This window comes from Dipteris shenzhenensis, chromosome 24 (genome assembly GCF_047967505.1).
Source record: "Dipteris shenzhenensis isolate YYH24624 ecotype China chromosome 24, Dip_SZ_1.0, whole genome shotgun sequence".
NCBI lineage: Eukaryota > Viridiplantae > Streptophyta > Polypodiopsida > Gleicheniales > Dipteridaceae > Dipteris > Dipteris shenzhenensis.
The window spans coordinates 52,699,885-52,724,364 of NC_141619.1; the positions used below are offsets into that span (position 1 = coordinate 52,699,885).

A 24,480-nucleotide genomic window follows, 5' to 3' on the forward strand; every position below is an offset into this window, starting at 1 on the left:
ACCATGGCCCACAATATCGGGGTGATAACTTAGCACACTTCTACAGTCAAAGACTTAGAATGCGAAGGAACTCTAAGAAAAATTTTTTCTCCTTTCTTAAATTCTCTAATGGATCTGTTTTCATCTGCATATGCCTTAGCTCTATTGATAGCTCGGCGGATGTTAGCTCTAGCAAGTGCTAGCATCTCCTGCATCTGAACCACAAAGTTTGCGGCACTAGGCACTTTCTGAGGTACTCCAATTGTAGTTGGATTTGCTAGTCTATAACCATAGTTCAGCTCAAATGGACTGAATCCTGTAGAGGAATGTTTTCTATCATTGTAGGCAAATTCTAACAATGGCAACCATTTGTCCCATGGCCTCAATGAAACATATGCTCTAAGCATATCCTCTAAAATTTGGTTGATTCTTTTTGTCTGACCATCCGTTTCTGGATGATCCCCACTAACTAAGTCCTTAGTATCTCAAATACTGCAGTCCAAAAATGACTGGTAAATTTGACATCCCTGTCTGATACTATGGATTTGGGTAATCCATGCAAACGAAATATATGTTTAATAAACAAATCCGCCACTTGCGGGGTACTAACAGACTCTCTAGTTGGAATGAAGTGAGCCATCTTGGTAAGACGATCAACTACCACAAGGATAGAATCATATCCACCTTGTGTCGTAGGCAGACTTGACAATAAAGTCCATGGAAATGCTCTCCCACCTACCTAGGGGTATTTCCAAAGGTTGTAAAAGTCCGGGTGGCTTCACCCGCTCTGCCTTACTTACCTAACACGAAAACAACGTGTCACATATTCATGAATATGTTTTTTCATTTTTTGCCAAAAGAAATCTCGCTTCACGAGATCATATGTTTTCTTCACTCCTGGATGTCCCGCACATGGGCTATTGTCTGAGATTCTGATTAGGTACTACTGCCTTGCCATTTCTTTTCAGCATACCATCTCTTATAGTATATCTTGCATAAGTCTGACCTTTTATAGATGCCAGGTTACCCTTTCCCCTGGGTTTAAATACATGAGCCTTAGGCCAAAGGCTCTGGACGAACTCGTCCACCTTTTGAGTTTCTAAATCTCGGTCATTGGAGCACTCTCTAATACCATAAAACTCATATTATGCATAATGCGTGACAACGCATCAGCAACTTTATTATCCTTTCCTCTTCGGTACCAAATCGTCAAGTTAAACTCTTGCATGAGTTCTGTCCACCTAGCTTGGCGGCCTCTCAAGTCAGGTTGTTTACAAAAATGTTTCAGAGTATCATGATCAACATCAACATAAAACTCTGATCCATATAAATAATGTCTCCATGTTTTCAGAGCATGGATAGCAGCATACAACTCTAATTTATGAGTTGGCCAATTTCGTTGAGAGGGAGAAAGCTTCTTGCTTTCAAAGGCTATTGGCCTTCCCTCTTGGAGGAGAACTGCTCCTACCGCAATGCCACTTGCATTGGTTTCAAGGAAAAACGGTTTCTAGGGATCAACTATTTTTAACACCGGGGTTTTGAGACCACAGCTTGTTTTATGGTGTTAAAACTTTCTTGTTGATTTTGTTCTCATATAAAAGGTACTTTATTTGAGGTTAGATCAGTAAATGGCGATACTATTTCAGGATATGCCTTCGATAAAATTGGACAAATCCCAAGAATGATCGCAAAGCGGTTAAACTCTAAGGATAGTATCGCAGCCACTTTCTTTGGATCCATTTCTACACCCTCAGGAGTAATAATGAATCCTAATCTTATGCATGTATATTCAGCCCCAGGATCTTGCGAATGCTCCCACTCCCCTCGCTCCCGTCTACCTTCCTCGCGCTGCGTGGCCCCCTCTCCCCTTTCCCTCCTCCCTCTCCGCCGCTTCTCTGCTCGCAGCCGCCGCGCCTCCCTCCATCCCCCTCTTCTCCTTCTCTGCCCGCCATCCGCCCCCCCTCTCCTTCCTTCTTCGCCCCTTCATCCTTTCTCGCCTCCCCCCCCTCGCGTTGCGCTACCCCCCCCCTGCCCCCTTTCCTCCCCCTTCCCTACCTCTGCGCCACGCTGCCACCCCCCTGGTCCCCTCCCTCCTCTCCTCCTTGCTTTCCCGCCCTCCCTCGCGCCGCGCTGCCACACCCTCGCCTCTCCTCCCTCCCCTTCCCTGTCCTGCGCCGCGCTACCACCCCCCCTCCCTCCTCCTTTACTCCCCTCCTTGCCATTCTCTCCCTACTCTACCGCCTCTCCTCCCCCTGCTTCCTCGTACACCTCCATCCCTCTCTCTTTCCTCCCCCGCCTCCGCACCATTCCTCCCTCCCTCGCCTCTGCCACTTCCCTTTTCCTGCCTTTTGGAGCTTTCGCAGTTTGTCGGTGCGATATGGCGGCCGTAAGTCTGGAATCGGTGGCCCAGACGGACCCCCCTCCTCCTTCAGCCTACCGCATAACACTGGCAGAGCATCAGGTCTCCTTGGTGAAGCAGGCCACCACTGACTTTTCCCAGACGTCCGTTTATGGAGAGTCATTGGCTACGCCTCTTCACGAGCATACATTAGGGACTGGTTGCAGTCCACCCTTTACCTTGAGGACAGCCACATAGAGGAGGTCGCACTCATGGGACATGGTATCTTTTGGCTTAAGCTCTCCTCAGCACAGGCTGCGAGCGATATGGTCAGACGGTCCCCTACCTCTGTGGGTGGGAAGCTCATCCTTATGGTCCCATGGTATAGGGGTTTCAGTGAAGCGGACTTCGATGCCCGCTTTCGCATTTCTCGCCATCCAGTTATCCTCATCTTCCCAGGCCTCGCAACAGAGCTTCGCCCGATCATCAAGGACTTGGGGGCGCACTTTGGCTGGCTCATGCAGGACACCTAAAGATATGCAAGCAAGGATGGATTCAGTAAGGGCTATGGAATGTGAGGTGAATGACATGGAGCCTAAGGTTAATGTGGAGTTTATTATTGGTACAACTAGGTCTCGCATGAGGGGGCTTCAGTATACATTGACCATATCTATTTTTCCATCTTACACTTGTGAAGACTTCCTATTTAGGTCTAGAAGATTGGATCATTACATTCCTTGCAAGCACATTTACTACATACTATTGCAATACTTGGGTCTAGATGCAGAAAATCACAAAGAGGTCCACCAAGCATCAATGATAAAACAAGAGCTTTACAATGAACTTTCAAGAATCTTGTGATGTGGACATAAGTACCTTCTGCTATAGTATTCTATAGATAGAAAACATTTTGTGCCGAGGCACCGCTCACTACATATGGTTTTGTGTATTGTTTGTGGTCATGACATGTCTGCATGGGTCTTTCGTGGCAATTTTGCACTGCCATTTTGTGGCTATATGGTGCACCCAAATTGTCACTACCTAAATGGTGCTTTGTTGATGCGGTGGCAGCCCAAGGGGTGCCACGTGTCAAAGTGGCAGTCCTAGATCCGCAGAGTATCCCCTCGGAGTTTGAGATTGAGACGGACACAGGTGTGGTGACGTAGCGCATTATGGTCACTGGTCGCCCAGATCAGTGTTTGAGATGCCATGGCTTCGGGCACCAAGCGCGCTCTTGCTCTCGCTTCACGAGGACAGAACCTCAGATGGCCCCCATCCAGGCAACTCGGGATCCCCCTTGCCAGGCATCGACACTGCCTCCCGAAGGGGAAGGCTGGACTGAGGTCAAAAGGAAACGGAAGGAAATAAAACAGTAACAAAAAAGCCCCCCCTCTCTAGCAAGAGACCCCTGTGGTCACCAGTCAGCAGTAGCCCGGTAAGGGGAAGGAGAAAGGGAAGGAGAAGGTCGGCCAGCCTCCCCCTCATCCTTCACCCCGCCCCCCCCTCCCTCCCCCTCCTCCTCGGTTCCCCTATCCCCCCCCCCCTACGGGACCCCCGTCGGCACCTTTGGTTTCAGCCCCCCCTCTCCCTCGAGTATGATCCTGTGGGAACCCCCCCATCCGCCTGTGCCGCCTGCAGCCCCGAAGCCAGCACAGACCTCCTCCGCGCCTATCCCCCCTGGCCCGGTGGAGGGGAGAGGCCCTTCTCCGCAGACAGCCAGCACCACTCCAACTCTTTCGATAGCCAGCACCCCTCTTTCTGGTTCTGACTCCTCATCTTCGTCCCCCCACCCAAGGGCAGCTCCTAGAGCTCTACCTTTGGAGTTTTACCGAGCAGGACCTTGGGATTACTTGGATGCAGCTAGTATTGGCTCCTTCCCTGCATGCCTAGACATCAACATCTTCTTCCTCCGAAAGGGGGCGGAGGGTAAGGTGTCCATCCTTGCCCCCCATGATGGTCCTAGCTATTCCTTCACTATCACTAGTGACGGGAATGAGCAATGGACGAATGAAAATGTTTGGGAGACGATTCGTGATCAGTCCCAGGAGCAGGTACAGGACTGGATTGGTAGCAGAGCAGCGGAGCTTCTTCAGCAGCAGTGGAAGGAGGGTGACGTTCGTCTGAGATGGCGCCACAGCGCCAAACGATTCCGCCTTTTGGTCATCATTTGACTGCCTCTGGAGTGGATCTACGTGGAAGGGCTCTGCCCTTGGAGGACCTTAGAGGTAGCGGGCTTCTACAGTATTTCCCTAGCGGAGGCTTCGAGTTGGTTAGAGAGAGCTTACCACCATGGGACGAAGGGCCTTTCCCCTCTGCTGAAGGTTTTAGAGGATGGGTCCGATGATCCGGCCTCTCCCTTGAAACCTTCACAGAAGCGCCTTCGTCTGCACACTGGACATGCTTCGACCACCTCGACTTCGACCGCAAGCAGACAACTGTTTGTGGCCCATCTCTCCTCTTCATGAGTATACGCATTATCTCTTGGAACGTCAACGGGTTCCACTCATCAGGAACCTGCGGCCCCAGGAAGATGGTGCTCAGACAGGAGCTTTAGCCAACTTTGGTGGGAAGGGTAGATGTGCTCCTATTGTAGGAACACAAGCTTTCGGATTCTCAGACTAGTAAGTATGGGAAGGTCCCCATAGGACACTCCCACATCTACTGGGAACCTTCGATTGGCGAGCAGGGGAGGAGCGGGGGTGTCTGTACCTTCATCGACGCTTCTCTAGTTCAACATGTGTGTGGTTTTGGCACCTTGATCCCAGGACGAGCGCTTTGGGTGGGCTTGAATATTGAGGGATCCTGCATCGGCATCCTCAATATCTATGCCCCCACTGACCTTAGACGGAGAGCCGCTTTCTGGAGCTCTTTGACAGACTTATTGCTAGAGATGGATTCTTGGATTGTAGGAGGGGATTTCAATAACCTTGAGGCTTTAGAGGATCAGCAGGGACGAGGCCCAGAGTTCTTCGGTATAGCTCAGGCGGAGCAGGCGGAATGGGACTTCTTCTTGTTCGCTGTGGGAGGTCAGGATAGTTGGAGGGAGCCTTCCTTTTGCAGATGGACAGGGAGCCTGGACTTCTCTTGGGGTTATAGGAGGGAGGGAGGCAGACTTTTGGAGCGGTTGGACCGTTTCTATGTCAGTGATTGGGCGATAGGCAGAGGTGGAGAGTCAGGGGTGGTTCCAGGGACGACCCTCTCTGACCATGACCCAATCATCCTAGTCCTGGACTGCGGATCCCAGACTCCGTCTACTACAGAGCAGCGGATCGCAGCAGGATAGTGGACCTGTGGGAGCAGGATTGGGACCCCATGGGCGATATGGCAGCTTAGGTAGCTCAAGTTCTTGCCGACTCTAGTCTCATATGTTAGCAGGAGGCGACTCTGGTCAGGCAGCAGTGGTGGGCGAAGGAGAGGGTCTCAGACGAGACCTTGTCTCGATACAGCGGATGCAGCAGTTTTCTCCAGGCTCTGAGGAGCTCAGACAACAGGAGGTTAGAGCCTGAGCCATGTTAGAGGAGATCACCCAGCAACGCTCAGAGTTCTCGTTTCATGCTTCCAAGCCCTTTTGGGCTAGGAAAGGCGACAGGATGTGCAGAGAGTTCTTCAGGACTCATGGCTAGAGGTCAGCAGGGGAACAACTCCGATCTCTTAGAGCGCTCTCTTAGAGCGCAGGATGGTAGTGTCAGGACAGATCCAGACGAGGTCAGGGACTTGGCGACAAATTTCTACAGATCCTTGTTCCAGCAGGAGCCCCAAGACCCTCGTGCCCGCCGATGCAGGGAGGAGGTGTGGAGGTATATGCCGTCGCTCATGCAGCCTAGCATGAGTGAAACCCTTCTCGCCCCATTCACCGTGGCAGAGATGCAGGATGCTGTTAGCGATATAGATGGGCAGAAATGCCTAGGTGAGGATGGGCTCTCTAGAGCTTTCTTCACCACCTTTTGGGAGCAGATCCACCAGCCCTTGCTCGCAGCCTTCCAGCATATCTTCTCCCGCGGACAGATGCCAGAGAGCCTTGCGACAGGCTTGATTTGCCTCATCCCCAAAGGGGTGGACCGTCAGGAGATCAAACAGTGGCGCCCTATCACCCTCCTCCCGATTGCCTATAAAATCCTCGCCAAGATGATTAGTAGCCGCATCCGACCCCTGCTACATGACTTGATCCATGACACCCAGACTGGTTTTGTCCAAGATCGTAGCATTTTGGACAACATCTTCACATTCTCAAAGGCGACGGAGTGGGCCCAACATAGTGGCCAGCACCTTGCCGTACTCCTTCTTGACTTTGAGAAGGCGTACGACAGGGTAGACTGGTCCTTCTTGGAGGGCACACTTTCTCGGTTCGGTTTCCCGAACGAGTGGATCAGAGGTATTGCGAGCCTCTACAGATCTGCCTCCAGCCGGGTTATCATCAGTGGCAGGATGGGGGAGAGATTCACCCTCGAGCGCTCGATACGTCAGGGCTGCCTGCTTGCGCCCTACCTCTTCCTATTTTTTGCGGAGGCCATGACTCACTTCCTAAGAGCCCGCACCACTGGTCTTCGAGGGATGCGCCTCCCTATTCGGGACGATGCAGAACTTTTGGACTCTGAGTATGTAGACGACACGGCCCTATATGTGCAAGATGATATCGAGTCACTGGAGCGAGTGAGACTGTCTTTAGAGGTTTTTTGCCTAGCCGCTGGGGCGAAAATCAACTGGCATAAGTCAGTTGGTTTTCTTACGGATCCGGGAGCCAGCTCACAGTGGGGTATTTTCCTGGGGTTTCGTTGGATCCCTAGAGGACAGACGACACGTTACCTGGGATTCCAAGTAGGGCTGGATATCACGCCGGCTCAGCAGTTCCTACTGGTCCTAGTTTCCATACGACGGAAGCTAGCCTTCTGGAGCACGGCTCGGCTATCTCTGGCAGGCAGGGCCCTTGTGGTCAATCAGGTCCTTCTAGCCACCGCTTGGTACGTGGCATCTTGCTGGTGTTTCTTGAGATCGTGCGTAGCCGGGCTCAGGAGACTGGTGCGGAACTTTCTGTGGTCTGGCTCAGATGGTTCTGGCACCACTAGAGCCCGGGTCGCCTGGCAGACGGTCATTCTCCCCCAGAGAGAGGGCGGTCTTGGCATCATAGATCCAGAACTTCAGAGTCAGGCATTACTTGGCAAGTTAGTCATCCGCGGTCTGACCTCAGGAGGGCAGACGTGGAAGCTCTTGCTGCAGCATGGTCTCAGCGCGTGTATCCCCTAGAAAGGGGGTGATTGGCAGCCGTCTATTTGGTGGATTTTCACTTCAGCCCCGCTCCCCCTTCCTCCACGGCCTCGTCTCGGTCCGGAGGAAGTTGCAGCACAGCCTCTCTCAGGTTCCCCCCAGCTGCCGAGAGGAGATAGACAGACAGCCCCTGATCTGGAGCAGCCTGGTGACAGATGATACAGGTCGCCAGCTTGGAGAGAGATCCCATATCCCATGGGCGCTCTGGGCGCGTGGGCCTACGCGCTCGCTTTGGGTTTGGAGGGACGTCTATAGCCAGTTGGGCCCATGCGAGCTGGCAGCAGTAGTAGGTACGGCACGTGGGATCCAGGCTCGGCGAGCGGAGATCGATGCTGCCATTCCTACAGGTTGGAGGATTCCCATGATCACCAGACGGCTCCTTTCAAGAGATGAGAGGTGGCTACGGCAGTTCACTCCCTGGGGCATTCCTTTGGTGGTTGCAGGCCTTTTCTCGGACTCCTCGATTCACTTCTTCTCCGTCGCCGATGGTAGCCGTCTCCAGAGCAGAGAGGTCGTGATCGACCCCTAGCTTCCGTGGCAGCGCCTTCGCATCATAGGGTTGCAAGGGAAAGCGTGGCATATAGACCCCCTGATTGTTTAGGACCAGGACTAGAGACTCTGGATTTGGGAGGGCCACTCCTTGATAGAGGTGGAGTGGGACCCGCTTGCCACCACTGGAGACCTCAGAGAACCCTACCCCCTTCTTCTCATACAACGCGCGCATCGGTAGGCGTGCTCTGGGGGCTCTCTAGCGCAGGCTACCCACCCAGGCACATTGTTGGTATGCCCAAGGGATATCTCTGGTCTTTCTTCGTACATTTTGAAAGACTCTTTGGGCAAGTTGGCAACCGAGGAAGATCTCTTACTTTCTTTGGATGGTGGTCCACAAGGGGCTACCCGTTGGGAGATGGCTGAGGCAGATGGGGCAGGAGGGGCACTGCTAGATGTGTTTTCAGGAGTAGTCCCTGAAGCATTGCCTTTGGAGCTGTTCGCATGCTCAGACAGTGTGGAAGGGAGTCATGGGGATCTTAGCGAGCGCTGCACCCGAACTAGGACCGGTCACTTGGGGAGCCGTTTGCTGGTGCAGTACCGAGATGGGACATCACTTGGCTTATGAGTTCTCTCGGCAGGATCCAGTTTTCTTCATCACGTAGGCCACCTGGGCATACATGGAAAGCTTCCCTTGGCATCTGACAGAGACAGATGCAGGAGCGATGACTTGGCACCCAGTTTGGGAGATCATAGGGAGTATTGTAGGCTGGCACTTCTAGATGCGCGCAGACCTTAGGAGATCAGGCTTCTTCTACTACCCAGACCCTATCGGACATTTGGAGCATGATCATTCACACGCTCTTCAGTGGCATTACTCCCTCCCACCGTGGCTGTTTGTCCATACTCAGATGATTATGCCCTGAGAGGCTTGTAATTATTTTGTTACCACAGGCTGTATCCGCTTTGTGATTACAGCCCGTTAGCCTTCTTGTACTCTCGTTTTCAAGCAATATAACTAGCACTACTTTTTGCGGAAAAAAAAAATAATGAATCCTAAATATTGAAGTCTTACCATACATAGTACAGTTTTCTTTTTATTTACATAAAGACTAGCTTTCCTCAAAGTATTGAACACTATTCTTAAGTGTTCATGATGCTCAGCAATACTTTTGCTGAACACAAGAATATCGTCAATAAAATGTACTACAAACTTCCCCGGACGTAGTAAATCGTTCATAAGCATGACGAATGTAGTTGGAGCATTGGTAAGTCCAAATGGCATTACCAAAAACTCATACCAAACCTGCTTCTAAAAGCGGTTTTATGCACATCCTCGGCTCTAATACGGATCTGATGGTAGCCACATTTAAGATCTATCTTACTGAAAATTACGGCCCCATGTAATGCATCTAGCAAATCATCGATCTGAGCCATCGGATACCTATGCTTAATAGTGATATTATTCAATGCTCTGTAATCTATACAAAGGCAAAAAGTATCATCTTTCTTTTTTTTTAATATCATTGGCGAAGCAAAAGGTAAGAAACTGGGTTGAATCTGCCCAGCTTGAGGTATTCTTCCAGTTGTCTTGGTACCTCCGCTTCTTTGGTAAAACTTAATCTATAGGGAGGTCTATTTACAGGTTCTGTCCCCGGGATTAGTTCAATCTTATGCTAAACATTTTGCTTTGGAGGTAACCCATAAGGTAACTCATCCCTAAAATAATCAGAGAACTTCTTTGCTATTTGACCAGCCAGCTTGGCCATCTCTCCATTTTGGGTAACATCAGTGCTAGCCGAAGAACCATCAATCGGCTCTAACGATGTTGTACAAAGAAAGAAAAACTCTTCTTGAGCTTTTCGAACTTCCATTACGGAAACCAACGGTCCTTGAGGTATATCTTTTTCACCTCGTAAGACATACAGCACATCATTCATCTTGAATTGATAAATGTGCTTTTTTCAATCTATGGCTGGATTCTTCTTAGAATGCCAAGCCTTACCTAGGGCTATATCTGCGTGAGCAAGCTTTGTCATTTCAAAATCAAGCTTCTTTGTATAGTCCTGAATTCGAAGTTTCAATTGGGTAACCCTTTGGTCCTATACTTTAGTTGAACTTCCGTCCGTCTCTGACTGTATATGCATAGTCAGATGGACTAGTCTTAAATTTCAGCCTCTTTACAAGCTTGGAGTTAATTACATTATGCGTTGACGCTGAGTCAAACCAGACAATGACATCATGATTGGCTACTTGCCTTTTCATCTTAATTAACTCCGTATCGTTAAAGGCTGTATACCCCGTTGTTGCGGGCTTTGATAGGACATTATCAGGTGCACTGGTTACTAGCTTAGCAACAGACACACATAACAAAACAGGTAACTGACCTTTGAAAAGATCCCGCTAGCTCAATCTGCATCTATTTTGCTCTGGGACTTTCCTCCAGTTCCACGTCGCATTCTGAGATCAACATCTCAGTCATCCGATGATCTTTGTTTCGTGGACAATCTTTCCACTGATGAGGCTGAAGGCATCCAAAACACAAGCCTTCTCTCCTCACTTTTTCTCTTTGCTCTGGGTTCAAAGAAGACTTCGACCAAGCTTGGGATGCCATTGGTGTTACTTTGCTTTTCACTCCAAGGGTGGTACTTGGTTTAGGAGTCTCAACTGGCTTCGTCTGCTTGGCTTGATCACTAGGCTATGAGGCACTCCCTTTGCTAATCCACTTCTTCTTAAACCCCGTCTTCTTTGGGTACTCATACCGAGTCCCAACCTGTACAAACCCACTTGGTCTATTCCCTTTGGCATCCTCATAGTTCAGGGCTATGGCAATTGCTTCATCTAGCGTGTTCGCATACTTAGCCCGAACTTCCATCTTGGTTCGATCATTCAGTCCCTGAAATCTTTTACTTGAACTGACAGAGGTAGAGGTTAATAAACTTTCATTACACTTTCTTTGAACTTATCAGTGTATTCCACCACTGATAAATTTCTCTGACGAAGGTTTCGATACTGATCCCAAGCTCGGGATGCTTCGCCAGGAGGTACGAAGTGTTTTCTAAATTCTTTTTTAAACCCCTTCCAAGTAGCGGATGCCACTTCATCTTGTTGCTATCTTATCCACCACCTATCCGCTGCCTCATTAAACATATGGCTGGCCTTGCGGATTTTCTTCATATCATTCGTGATTTCACAAATGGCGAAGGCCTCGTCCCATTTGTGTAACCAGGTATCTATGATATCGGAACTACGGTCAGACATCCGACCAGAATGCTTTTCTGGCCTATAATTGGCAATATTAGGTACCTTAGCCCTCCTAGGCTCAACCGTATGAACACTGGATTCAGGCTCCATTAGAGCTTTACCCTTCTCTTCATGAGATGGTCTAGCAGACATACTATGAACCATTTTTCTGAGCTCAGATTGCCCCACATTTGCTTGTAATTGTTGTGCTAAAATCTGTTGCAAGGCATCCTCCAATAATGCAATTCTACCAGACAGTGTAACCTGCTGCATATTTCCAATTCAACGATCAATCACGGGACAGGCACTCAGATTTTTCTCCCAGCCAATCTCGGTGGTAGCAAACTCTCAGAACAGCACCATATTCCACCAAGCCCCAATTCCCTAGATGGATCTAGTATGCCCACATCCTCAGACCAAGGCATGTATGGTAGCCCTTCTTGGGGGCCAGACCTTTCAGACAGTGGGCTTGAGTAGAGAGACTGTAGATTCTCCTGCTTTCACGGATAATCTAAGGCAAGCCACCAATGCCACATCATATATTCAGGCCGAGTTTGGCACTTCCCCATTGCAGCTAGATGTGGCATTCTAGACCATCACTTACCTACACCGTGTTAGATAGTACAGATCTTGCACATCGGGGTGACGTAGGCTGTTATGGATGGCTCTGTCCTCGTCCATGGGCTTGACGGATGGAGGGGATGAGAGAGGTTGGTATGCACAGACATGCAGGTGGCTCGAAAGATTGGGGCTCCACATTGACAGATTGCTTCCCTTTCAATACAGCGTAGATGCCCTTGTTAGATATCAATGCTCCACTCTCATGTAACTACGCGGGAACCAGCTAACTGTACTTGTAAGCCCCCCATATGAGGAGAAGGCATTTGAGTAGCTCGGTTATCCTATAGGTTCTGGTTTGGACACCAGATGGGGGCCATGTGTGGCCTGATGGCTGGACGGAGTTGGCACACTGCCAACTAGGCTACATGCAAGTGCGGGAAGGCATCCCATGACTGACCGCATTGAGGGTGGATGGGGCTTTTCCCGGGGCAGCCCACTCTCGGGTTGCGGGCCCGTTTGGAGTCCGAGATGATTCCGGATGGCTGTGGGCCGAACGGTATCCGTAGGTCTGTTGCTTTGTTTTACGCCACGGTTCTATCGTGTGGTCGGTGGCCTATTTCGGGACTGACCCCCAGTCGACCGTTTTAGGTGGACTGGATCGGTCACCACATTGGGTCTAACCGACTATGACTAGTGGCTATATAAGAGCAAGCCCGTGAAGCCCATTTCATCACTGGCTACAGCAATCCTGATTCCTTAGCATCCAGCCTCCGTCCTCTACTGTTTCCAGCTCGCCATCGAAGCTTCTTTCATAGGAGCGCACGGTTGGGAGGTAGCGCCATCTATTGTATCAGTTCTACAGTAATCAAATTTTTGATCCTCCATACTATCTGTGTTCTCTCTTGCGTACGAGACCCTGTTATCTGTTGAGCACAGATGTTATATTGTTTTCTTACATGGTATTAGAGCCTGGACTCTAGCAAGAAGATTTGGTAGTGTGTTTCTGTTTGCGAGCAGATTGTGAGAGATGGCCCAGCCCGCAAGACTGCGAATCCCACCGTTCGGCGAAAGCGAAAAGTTGGACGGCTCTAACTATCCACTCTGGAAGTTCAAGATGAAGACCATCCTAAGCGCATATGAGCTTTGGGACACTGCTACTGGGGTGGATGTGAGGCCGGTTGCGAGACCGGATCCAGCCAATGCAGAACAACAGATAGTACCAACTGTGGATGAGATTCTCGCGTGGACAAGAAGAAATGCAGATGCGCTGTGTTCTATTGTTTGTAGTGCAAGTGATTCCGTCATGGCGTTAATTCAACATGTCACCACAGCGGAGGAGGCATGGACGGTCTTGAAAAATCAGTACTAGACCACGAATCAGACGCGGATTCAGAATCTGGAGACTCAACTCACGAATGAGAAATTGTCTGAGTCTGAAGCGGCAGAGAAGTTCATCACCAGGGTGAAGAATCTGCACGATCAGATGACTGCGATTGGCATCACCATCACCAGCGAGAATCTAGCACGAAGGTGTATACGGATTCTCCCACCAAAGTACGACGGTCTTGTTACGGCGCTGAATACGCAGAACAGAAATCCGTCCCTCAACTTAGAGGATTTCAGCGCGATGCTTCTGGAGGAGGAGATGCGTCAAAAGACGAGGACTGGAGAAGATTCGGCTTTCTACGCTGGATCAAAGAAAGGTAAGGGTAAGGACTCTGGTAACCCATCTTCTTCTGATGATAAAAAGAGAAAGAAGAAGATCAAGTGCTTCTATTGCAACAAGGCAGGGCACAAGTAGAAGGAGTGCCGAAAGAAGATTGCAGATGAGAAGAACGGAGTAAAGAAAGAGTCCAGCAACAGCGCGCAGGCAGCACCAATAGAGCTGTTCGTAGCAATTGAGGAGATTTGCACGGAGGCAGTTCATGTACCTGCGGATGAACCTTGGATCATTGACAATGGTGCATCGCGCCACATGACCAATCGGAAGGATTGGTATACCTCTCTACAACCGGTAGGGAATGACATCCTGGTAGCAGTCGGCAATGATGCAAAATGTCCAGCAAAAGGAAAAGGTACGATTGCTCTTAAGTCAGATGGAGTTGTAAAACAGTTGTCCTATGTTCTTTATGTGACGGATATCAAGAGAAACTTGTTGTCCATTTCTGCGATCACGGATCGGGACCTGAAAGTTCAATTTGATAAGAATGGTGCATAGATCCTGGATCTTCAAGGAAAGGTCGTTGGTAAAGATACACGATGCAACATCTACGAACTCTCAGCTTTCAGTGCTCGAGCCGATGTGAAGAACACTAAGCTGTGGCATGAGAGGTTTGGTCATCTAAACCTTAATTCTTTGAAAGAGATGCATAAAAGTGGAATGATTGCAGACCTACCAGAAATTTCAGATCTGCCCGATGTATGTGAAGCTTGCATGCTGGGCAAGCAGCATCGGCAGCCCTTTCCTAAAGAGGCCAGTAGGGCAAAGGCTTCTTTAGAGCTCATTCACGCAGACCTCTGCGGAAAGATGGAGACAGAAGCTTTGGGTGGTTCCTGCTACTTCATGACGCTGATCGACGACTACAGTAGAAGGATATGGATATACTTCCTGAAGACTAAGGAATGTAATGGTCGAGAAAGAAATGGGAAAGAAGGTGAAGAAATTGAGATCAGACAGAGGTGGAGAGTTTACATAAACTGAATTCGAGAGTTACTGCAAAAGTCATGGGATCAAGAGGTAGAAACCCCCGCCACATACATCACAGCAAAATGGATTAGCAGAACGCAAGATACGCGTCATCTGTGAAATGGACAGGAGTATGATGAAAGGGAAAGATTTGTCAAAGACTTTTTGAGCTGAAGCATGTAACACTGCAGTTTACATTCTGAATCGTAGCTACACGAAAGTTGTGAATGGGATGACTCTACTGCAAGTCTTTTTTTGTAAGAAACCTTCAGTTGCACATTTCAGAGTTTTTGGATGTGATTGTTTTGTGTATGTCCCTGATGCTAACAGGACCAAATGGGAACCGAAGAGCCGGAAGTATATTTTCTTGGGCTACAGTGAAGAGGAAAAGGGTTACCGTCTCTATAACCCTGTTACCAAGAAGGTAATAGTAAGTCGCGATGTGCTCTTCTCAGAACAGCCGCATCAATTGGAGGAGGATGCTTCCTTCCCAGACAACCACGACTAGGATATCCATCCAGTACCACCACCAACAGTAGACCGAACTCCCCCAACGGTGCTTGAGAGGATTCAAGATAAAGAAGATGAAGAAGAGCCTGCATAATTACAACGGCAAAAGCCATTCCTGAAGTGGGTAAAGCAGCTTTTGGACGGGAGAGAACCTCCAGTCATTGAGGAGGAACCATCCGAACACTGCCGGTCCAAGAGATCAAAGGAACAAAGAAGAGCGCAGGAACACTTGGTCAACTATGCTTTGATGACAGAAGTGATTTGTGCTGATGAACCCAAGTGTCTTGAAGAGGCACAGGGTGATGATAGGTGAATGGAGGCTATGCAGTCGGAGTATTGCTCCATAATGAAGAACAACACTTGGGACCTTGTGGATCGTCCACCAAAATGCACGGTAATCGGCACCAAGTGGATGTACAAGACAAAGTACAAGTCTGACGGCACGTTGGATAAGTACAAGGCTCGGCTCGTGGCAAAAGAATTTGCACAGGTACATGGTTTTGATTATCAGGATACTTTTGCTTCCACAGCTCGACTAACCATAATTCGCAGTGTTTTGGCTTTAGCTGTTCAGGGAAGTTGGCCCGTGTTTCAGATGGATGTAAAATCCGCCTTTCTGAATGGGGATCTTAAGGAGGAGGTATACGTGGAACAACCACCAGGTTTTGTGATCCCTGGTTCAGAAGGTAAAGTCTGTAAACTAAAGAAGGCACTTTACGGGCTGAAACAGGTCCCACGAGCGTGGTACCAGCAAATTGATGCCTACTTTCTGCAAAACAGGTTCAGGAGGAGCCCATCAGATGCAAATTTGTATATCTTCAGAGGAGGGAGATGTATAATCGTGGTCCTTTATGTGGATGACCTTGTCGTAATAGGGAACCATGAAGAGAAGATCTCGCAGACAAAGCATTTGCTAGGAAGAGAGTTTGAGATGACAAACCTCGGACTGCAGACCTCGGACTGATGCATTTTTGTTTGGGGAAGTTTGGCAAGAGCCAAAACAGATCTTCATTTCACAGTTGAAGTATGCTGGAGAGATACTGAAGGCATTTGGCATGGCTGAGTGCAAGACAGTTGGTACCCCTATGGAGGTTGACGTGAAGCTCTCAAACGAGGATTCATCACCACTGGTGGATGAAGCGAAGTACAGAAGGCTTGTGGGTAGTTTGATTTACTTGTGCAACACACGGCCGGACATCAGCTTTGCGACTGGTGTACTAAGCAGGTTTTCCAATAAGCCCTGGGAGAACCATTGGAGGGCAGGGATGCGGGTGCTGAAATACATCAAAGACACACTTGATTATGGCATCACCTATACCAAGGGCAACATCTTGACCGGATTCTACGACTCGGATTGGGCAGGAGACGTGGACAACAGGAGATCAGTGATAGGTTACTGTTTCTCACTTGGATCTGGATCTGTGTCATGGGTCAGCAAGAAACAACCCACAGTTGCTCTTTCTTCTATCGAGGCTGAGTACAAATCAGCATGCTTTGCTTCTTGCGAGGCAGTGTGGTTGAGGAGGATTCTGGGAGACATGGGTGCAGTGCAGAACAAGCCTACGCAGTTATCATGTGACAATTAGAGTTTTATGGCGATTGCATAGGAGAGTTTTGAGTCTCATTGCATCGACTCTGTAATGAGAACGGGCGAGTTGAGGGGATACCTAGGGAGAACCGCCCATGCATGTTATGCGATCAGCAAGAGGTAGAGACCGAGGAGCACTTCTCACTCAGATGCCCTGTATACTATGAGTTCCGTGGTCGATATCACTGTCTCTTTAGGGACGGTTTTGGGTCCCTCTTCAGACTTCTTTCATATCCAGACCAAGGGTGCCTTGCTGCCTTCATTCATGAGGCGGTTCGGCACAAAGAGCACTTACTCAAGATGCAGAGACAGGCCTTAGGCACACTATGTGACTCGTCTTAGAGCAGGATCACAGAGTTCTTCCAATCAGATCACACAGATCGCACAGTCATTCACAGTAGGTGCAACAAAGATCTAGAGCTTGAGGCACGCCATACGCGACAGCGGATGGACACGCAGATCACGATGGGCAACCTCCCATCCAGTTCAGACCTAGGGCATGACCCATAGGGTCATAGTAGCCTTGGGGGTCAGGAGCAGAGTCATTGCCAGGAGACCGAGACGGGTAGCGCCCATAGACAGTCACCAGTGCCTCATCACTAGCTACACATTGGCACGGCATCGTCCCCCCTCAAGCCCTCCCTCACATTTACACCCCTGTGGGTTCATATTGTATTGGCCAGAGCCAGCCTGACATGATGATGATTGACTTGATGATGGTGATTATGATGATTATGATGAGGATGACGATGATGATGATGCCATTGCTGATGATATGACTATGTACCACTTAGGACTTAGCATTTAGCATTTAGCGTGGGTGATGATGCTCATTTAGTAGCTCCACCCTTCTACTTGTTGCATCACATTTTCTACCAGTCTCATAGACCCATTGGTCTTCCGTAGACTCTAATAAACTTTCTATGTTTCTTTCTTTTCCAGCACCGACCCATAAATCTTGGATAGAGTGTGGCTAATCATAAGAGTGCGGTAGTTTCCAGTGTCCATGGGATCCCCTGCCTTGTGTATTGGTACAATGGTAGTGCTTCAGGTAGGTGGGAAACTGTGGCATACGGCATGGTTGAACAACTGCGCTAGAACCGGAGTGAGGACCTTTTGCCCATGTGCAAAGTGCTTAGTGCTCATGCGTAATCCCTCATGATTGATCTCCGGTTATGAAATTGAAGAAGGGCAGCACACACATTTTGTGCAGTGAACAGATGATGGGAATTAGCTTGATTATCCTTGTGTTAATCGATCTCAGGAGCGCGCCCTTGAGACAACACCATTCCTTTTGTCTCTTTTCCCTCACCGCCCTGAAAAAAAAGGCTGCTTGGAGATGGGCTTGGGCATAGAGGACATATCCGGTGGTGTTTGTTGACTTGGGACATCATAGAGAGAGCATGCATATGTGTGCCCCTAGATATGTCCCGTCACTATGGGCAGCCCTCTCTTTGGGCTCTCATGTGTCTCGGTGTAAAAGATCATGTCTCTATGAGTGTAGGTCTCCAAGAACCCCCCTGGATTGGACCAAAGGGTACCATTGCAATTCCACACTGCCATTTTCAGTCCATTTTGGCATGCATCCCATTGGCTCGACACCGTCATCGTTCGCCATCCTCCTCCCCCATGTCTACTCTTTCTTTGATGATCGCTTTGCCATCTGTGAGAGAAGAAGAAGAAGAAGAAGAATGTATTACCGTCCTCTGGGGGCCGAGAAACCGACCCATGGGACCCATGAAAAAAAATTTGGACCATTTCTCGATTTGTGCGTGTCATCCTTGCGCAGGGGCCATGCTAATCTTCTCTGTATCGTTCCAATTTTATCAGATGTCTCCGAAGAGAGAGAGAGAGAGAGAGAGAGAGAGAGAGAGAGATTAATGTCCTCGGAAGACCTCGTGGGTCCATGGGACAAAATACACACAACATCAATTAGAGACTGAGAGTCTGTGGGGGAGTACAGCAACTCAGCCCAGGTAATTATAATATCATAACATAACTACGTGCATGTATTATGTAAGAGTGATCTGAATAACATCAGTTTAAGAGTGAGGATCTTTGGGTTTAGGTTTGAAATCTCTTATCAGTGCTTGCCCATCTTGGTAGACCGCCCATTTACCTTCCTTTCTTGCTTCTTTCACTTTGATGAGTTCATTTGCCCGTTGTTTGAGTTGGGTCATAGTGAGCTCTTCAGATATCCAAATCCTAGTACCTTTCAGCTTGTTGGTTTGTCTAAGGATTTTGACCCTTGAGCTTTTTTCTGTGAAGTAGATCTGTGCCTGGCTACCCTTTTGAGTGATGAAGCTTATGTGATTCTCATCCCAATCGATTTGTGGTACTGCCTTCTTGAGTTGAATGATCTTGCTCTCATTAATGTGTTCCTCTTCCTCTTCCATTCCAAAACAGCTAAGGCACCTGTCTTGCAGTCCTCCAATGCGTAAAATCTTCTTGTTACTTACAATGGTTTGCTGCTCTCTTACCTCAGTATAGAGATCACATTTGTTGATCTTGTTGTGTATTGCTGCTGTAATTTCCTGTCCCATGGATTTGAGCTGAGTGTTGACCATTTCTTGGACCTTGACTACGAGCTGTGGTGTTGCATTGTTGTAGGACTTCTTGTATTACCTCTTGTCTGCCTTCATTCTTCATTTCTGAAACTATCTTCTCCAAGGAGGCAATGCGGAGCTTTGCATCTCTGAGTTCTTGATGTAGGAAGTAAATCCGTTCGTGTGGATCAAGCTTACTTTGAAATATGTGATAAGCCAGAGCATAGGGGGAAGGCGTCGATGCCATGGCGGCGTAGGATGGCTTCTTGGTGGCTGGAGTCGATGGGAAAAGCTTCGTTTTCGGGAACTCCAAAGACCTGCGCAATCAGTGACCCCTTTGTTTGAGCTAAAACCTCAGACTGAGCTAGGGGCTCACCTCAGACTGAAGCTGGGTTAGCTGACGAAAACCCCCCTTTGTACGGCGAGCTATACAGCAAGTGGCAGTGGAGGGGCTAGTAGGCGGAGGGAGCTAGCGGATGGAGAGGCTAGGCTAGTAGGTGACGGCTAGCAGGCAGGTGGCGGCGGAGAGAGAGCAGGCGGGGAGGCTAAGTGGCAGAGAGGCTGAGCGGCGAGGATAAGCGGGGGAGGCTGAGCAGAGCGGAGAGGCGAAGCTGAACGGAGGGGGGGGGAGAGAGAGAGAGAGAGAGAGAGAGAGAGAGAGAGAGAGAGATTTTATTAAAGTCTACGAAAGACCGATGGGTCTATGAGATGGGTAGAAAACCTGATAAACAAGCAAAAAGAAAGAAAGAAAGAAAGGTATATTAACGTCCACGGGAGACCTTGCGGGCCTATGGGACAAAGTGCACAGAAAAGCGAACTCATACAAGCCTCAGTGGGCTGAAGCAAAGGGTACACTAGGACCCTTGTTGAGTACTAATCTATGCTAACAAAATCATAATCATAATCATCATCATAATCATATCATATCAATCAATCTATCCAGGCGCTGGGACGAAACCGAAGCCTGGTATAGTGATGGCTCTCTGGTGGGCTGCAAAAGTATCTCGTATCTACGTCTGTTGAGCTGTCTTGTGTTGCAGTGGGGGGCGCGGTCTCCTCGCTCTCTGGACTCTCTGGGCTATGTCTAGAGCGATCCCTCGTCTCTGTCGGTCCCCTCTGAGGAAAGCAGTGATAGGCTGGACCTCAATAGAGTGTAATCTGGGGGCTCTCTGTCGCACATGTGGCCTCTGTGTCCCTCTCTCAGCGGTACTGTGCCGCCTGCTCATCCAGACTGCTCTCATATTGGCTAGCTCCTCTGCCTCCACTCCACTGTGTCCGGGGGTTGACTCAAATGTATAGAAGTCTGTGATGTGCCGCTGTGTCCGGTCATCCTCTATGTCCTGTAGTGGTTTGACCACCCTTTGCTGCTCTCTAATCTGTCGTAGCAGCACCTCCCTGTGTTGCCGCATCTCCTTCAGATAAAGTCCGATACAGACCTGGTCATCGAAATGGATCAGTCGTGACAAAGGATCGAAGCCATTCCCCTCTAGGTAGAGACAGTGGTACCTCGAATCTCGTAGTAGGTTGGGCAAACACAAAGAAAATGCTCCTCTGTCTCAACCGCCCCCTTCGTACATAGTGTGCAGATCCGCTGCTCTCTAGGTATACCCGTTGCTCTCCCTGCCTCAATCCTCAGCTGATGGGATGAAACCTGCATCTGACCAATGGCAATCCTTAGTGCATGAGATACTCCTCTATCCTCAAGATATTGGGGTTTGATAATGAATCCCTCCTTTGATACTCTCAGGAAGTGGTCACGATAGAACTGGGTCTTGGTGGGGAGTTCCTGGTCCTCCCCCCAAGCCCGGGTGGAGCTACTAAGCGATCATCATCACCCATGCTGAGTGCTAAGTCCTAAAAAGATACATAGTCATATATCATTAGTAGTGGCATCATCATCATCCTCATCAATACAATGCGGTCTCATAATGGTGTGGGTGTCAGGGGGAGCTCGCGGGGAGGGCGAGGTCGTGTAGATGTATAGCCAGTGATGGAGCGCTAGCGGCTGTCTGTGGGCGCATTCCGTCTCGATGTCCTGGTGATGACCTTGTTCCTAACCAGAGCTACTGTAACTCATGTGGGCTGTGCTCCAGGTCTGAACAGGGATGGTAGATCGCTAAGTGTAATCTGCGTGTCTGTCCGTTGTTGATTATAGCTGTTAAGCGCATATCTGTTGCACCTCTGTTCTTCTCTCTTTCAATCACGGGCATAGGCACATTGATTGTCCTCCCAGCCAACCTCAGTGGTTGCAAGCTCTCAGCAAAATCCCTCATGTTACATGAAGCTCCTGCCTGCTAAATTCCACCAAGCTCCAAAATTCCCTAGATGGATCTAGTATGCCACATGTCTTCATTCTAGGGTCCCTCCTTAATGCATCATTTACTCCTCTCTTGGGATGTCATTGAAACCATTTGCCTCTAGGCACATTTCATGCATTTAGGTCCCTTAGCCTTAGATCCACCTAGTCTAGTGCCATGTGACCCTCACCAAGGACCTTGACCTTTATTCCTTTTTAATCATTTACATGAAGCCCAAACAAATATAATACAAACATTGATCCTTTAAAGGAAAGTGTCGGCTGACCCTTCTGAGGTCATGTTACCTCGACTTGAGCGTAACATTCCTTCCCTCTTTAGGCATCAGCGTCCTCGATGATAAAATCTGGGAACACTCTCCGTAATTGGTATACAGATTCCCAGGTAGCTTCTGATAGAGGTAAACCATGCCATGCAACCAACACTGTGGGTATCTTTCGAATGCGTACTTGCATTGTTCCTCGGTCCAGGATTCCTGTTGGTTTGCGTCTTGCATTATCCTCTATCTCCTGAAACAAAACAACACCCTCGATTAGTGAGTCACCTGTATGCAAAAATTTCTTTAAATGAGAAACATGAAACACAAGGTGCACCTTACAACCCTGTGGCAATTCTAATTTATAGGCTATCTTGCCTATTCTTTTTAGAATTAACCATGGCCCACAATATCGAGGTGATAATTTAGCACACACTCCTGCAGTCAAAGACTTAGAGTGCGAAGGAACTCTGAGAAAAACTTTTTCTCCTTCCTCAAATTCTCTAGCGGATCGGTTTTCATCCGCATACGCCTTAGCTCTATCCATAGCTTGGCGGATGTTTGCTCTCGCAAGTGCTAGCATCTCCCGCATCTGAACCACAAAGTTCGTGGCACTAGGCACTTTCTGAGGTATTCCAACTATAGTTGGATTCGCTAGTCTATAACCATAGTTCAGCTCAAACGGACTGAACCCTGTAGAGGAATGTTTTCTATCATTGTAGGCAAATTCTAATAATGGCAACCACTTGTCCCATGTATGTTGCCTCAATGACACATATGTTCTAAGCATATCCTCTAAAATTTGGTTGATTCTTTCTGTTTGACTATCTGTTTTTGGATGATCCCCGCTACTCATTCCCAACTCAATCCTTAGTGTCTCAAATACCGCAGTCCAAAAATGACCGGTAAATTTGACATCTCTGTCTGACACTATGGATTTGGGTAATCCATGCAAACGAAATATATGTCTAATAAACAAATCCGCCACTTGCGGGGCACTAACAGACTCTCTAGTTGGAATGAAGTGAGCCATCTTGGTAAGACGATCAACCACCACAAGGATAGAATCATATCCACCTTGTGTTGTAGGCAAACCTACAATAAAGTCCATGGAAATGCTCTCCCACCTACCTAGTGGTATTTCCAAAGGTTGTAAAAGTCCGGGTGACTTTACTCGCTCTGCCTTACTTGACAAGAAAAACAACGTGTCACATATTCATGAATATGCTTTTTCATCTTTGGTCAAAAGAAATCTCGCTTCACAAGATCATATGTCTTCTCGACTCTTGGATGTCCTGCACATGGGCTATCATGGCATTGTCGAATGACTCTCTGCCTGAGATCATTCTGATTAGGTACTACTACCTTGCCATTTCTTTTCAGCATACCATCCCTTATGGCATATCTTGCATAAGTTTGGCCTTTTCTGGATGCCAGGTCATTCTTTTCCTCGGGTTTTATTACATGAGCCTTAGGCCAAAGGCTCTGGATGAACTCGTTCACCTTTTGAATTTCTCTAATCTCGGTCATTAGAGCACTCTCTAATACCGTGAAACTCATGTTATGCATAATGCGTGACAATGCATCAGCAATTTTATTATCCTTCCCTCTTCGGTACCGAATCGTCAAGTTAAACTCCTGCATGAGTTCTGTCCACCTAGCTTGGCGGCCTCTCAAGTCAGGTTGTTTACAAAAATGTTTCAAAGTATCGTGATCAACATCAACATAAAACTCTGATCCATACAAATAATGTCTCCATGTTTTCAGAGCATGGACAACAGCATACAACTCTAATTCATGAGTTGGCCAATTTCGTTGAGAGGGAGAAAGCTTTTTGCTTTCAAAGGCTACTGGCCTACCCTCTTGGAGGAGAACTGCTCCTACCGCAATGCCACTTGCATCGGTTTCAAGAAAAAATGGTTTCTGGGGATCAACTATTTTTAACACCGGTCTTGTGACCACATCTTGTTTTATGGTGTTAAAACTTTTCTGTTGATTTTGTCCCCATATTAAAGGTACTTTATCAGAGGTCAGATCAGTCAATGGCGATACTATTTCGGAATATCCTTTGATATGCCTTCGATAAAATTGGACACAAATCCCAAGAATGATCGCAAAGCCAGTATCGCAGCCACTTTCTTTGGATCCATTTCCACCCCCTCTGAAGTAATTATGAATCCTAAATATTCAAGTCTTACCATACACAGTATAGTTTTCTTTTTATTTACATAAAGACTTGCTTTCCTCAAAGTACTGAACACTATTCTTAAGTGTTCATAATGCTCAGTAATACTCTTACTGAATATCAGAATATCGTCAATAAAGTGTACTACAAACTTTCCCATATACGGATGTAGTAAATCGTTCATAAGCATGACGAATGTAGTTGGAGCATTGGTAAGTCCAAAGGACATTACCAAAAACTCATAATGTCCAAACCTGCTTCTAAAAGCGGTTTTATGCATATCCTCGGCTCTAATACGGATCTGATGGTAGCCACATTTAAGATCTATCTTACTGAAAATTACGGCCCCATGTAATGCATCTAGCAAATCATCGATCCGAGCCATCGGATACTTGTGCTTAATAGTGATATTATTCAATGCTCTATAATCTATACAGAGGCGAAAAGTATCATCTTTCTTCTTCTTTAATATCACTGGCGAAGCAAAAGGTGAGAAACTTGGTTGAAACTGCCCCAACTGTA

At 48.1% G+C, this 24,480-nt stretch overlaps 1 protein-coding gene, 1 non-coding gene and 1 pseudogene across 2 annotated transcripts in view; 2 read left to right on the top strand and 1 right to left on the bottom strand.

The window, feature by feature from the left end:
* Positions 1–24,480, top strand: part of GOS11 (golgi snare 11) — a 41,962-nt gene that overhangs the window by 11,675 nt on the left and 5,807 nt on the right. The window lies entirely within an intron of this gene.
* LOC147886763 (uncharacterized) lies at positions 5,208–5,833 on the top strand (annotated as a pseudogene).
* LOC147886764 (U6 spliceosomal RNA) lies at positions 18,400–18,504 on the bottom strand. The gene has a single exon (XR_015543376.1). It is a non-coding gene; the product is annotated as a U6 spliceosomal RNA (small nuclear RNA).